The sequence below is a fragment of the Triticum dicoccoides genome, unplaced genomic scaffold (assembly GCF_002162155.2).
Source record: "Triticum dicoccoides isolate Atlit2015 ecotype Zavitan unplaced genomic scaffold, WEW_v2.0 scaffold150868, whole genome shotgun sequence".
In the NCBI taxonomy this organism is placed as follows: Eukaryota; Viridiplantae; Streptophyta; class Magnoliopsida; order Poales; family Poaceae; genus Triticum; species Triticum dicoccoides.
Genome location: NW_021207519.1, coordinates 1 through 1,175, shown reverse-complemented (window position 1 = coordinate 1,175; position 1,175 = coordinate 1). Strand labels below are relative to the sequence as shown.

General features: G+C 43.2%; 1 pseudogene; it reads left to right on the top strand.

The window, feature by feature from the left end:
• The first annotated feature begins 720 nt into the window (after positions 1 to 720).
• Positions 721 to 1,169, top strand: LOC119344021 (annotated as a pseudogene).
• Positions 1,170 to 1,175: the final 6 nt, after the last annotated feature.

Genomic DNA, 1,175 nt, shown 5'->3' with positions numbered 1-1,175 from the left:
ATGAAGGAAATCAAATTAGAAAGACGGCCCAAAAGCCTTCAAAAACCTTCCATTTACCGTGAACTCAAGGAGTGTACACAGACGGGCCCATTACTGAGAACAACTCTCGGGAGGGTGTGCGTTTTGTACCATTTAGTCTCCGGAATGTTTCTGAAGTTCAACGTTGATGTAGGAGTTGTCAAGGTCTTGGCTAGAGGTGCCAAGGCGGTTGTGTGCGGGGCATATTAGCATAATGTAAATGCTCATAATTTAGTTTGTGGCGCTTTATCGTTGTATAGTGGCAGCCCTGGGACACCGCCTGGGCCCCATGAATATTAATGAATGAAGACCACTATTTTCCCCTATAAAAGGCAGGGCTGGAAATAGGAGATGCGAACAAACTATTAGCACTTCAAAAAAATCATCGAGTCGAGTGAGCTTGGCTAGGGAACTGATGCAGGTAACAAAACAAGCCCTTCTTGAAACTCCCTATTTTAGCGGTGCCCAAGCAACAAGCCATAACACCTTAAGACCGCCTAATCGGCGTGACATTTTTTTTTGCTAAAAACCACCTTGTGTGTGTGTGTGTGTGTGTGTGCGCGCGCGTGCGCGCGGGCGCGTGTGTGTGTTTATTAAGAACATGAAATGTGGCAATCCTTTTATATTTTTTTTAAAAAAAAATTGATAGAGGCATCATTAACTATGACCTCACGTCCATTCATAATGAACATACAATTTTGCATGCAGCGTTTCCTACCATCTGAATTCGGCATGGACCCAGCAAGGATGGGGCATGCCCTTGAACCAGGAAGGATCACATTTGATGAGAAGATGGAGATAAGAAGGGCGATAGAAGAAGGAAACATTCCCCACACCTACATTTTCTGCTAACTGCTTTGCTGCTTACTTTGTTCCTAACCTATGTCAAATGCGTACCCTTCTTCCACCCAAGGAGAAAGTTCACGTCTATGGAGATGGCAACGTCAAAGGTACCATAAACAAATATTACTTGTACTATTTAATTTCTCCTAGTTCTTCCTGCTTTTGAGTGTATTTGACTCCCTTCGGATTTCCACTTCCGATTGTGTATTGTTATATCATACTATGCAGCGATATTCGTGGACGAAGATGACATTGCAGCATATACAATCAAGTGTGTTGATGATCCACGGGCCTTGAACAAGACAATATACCTA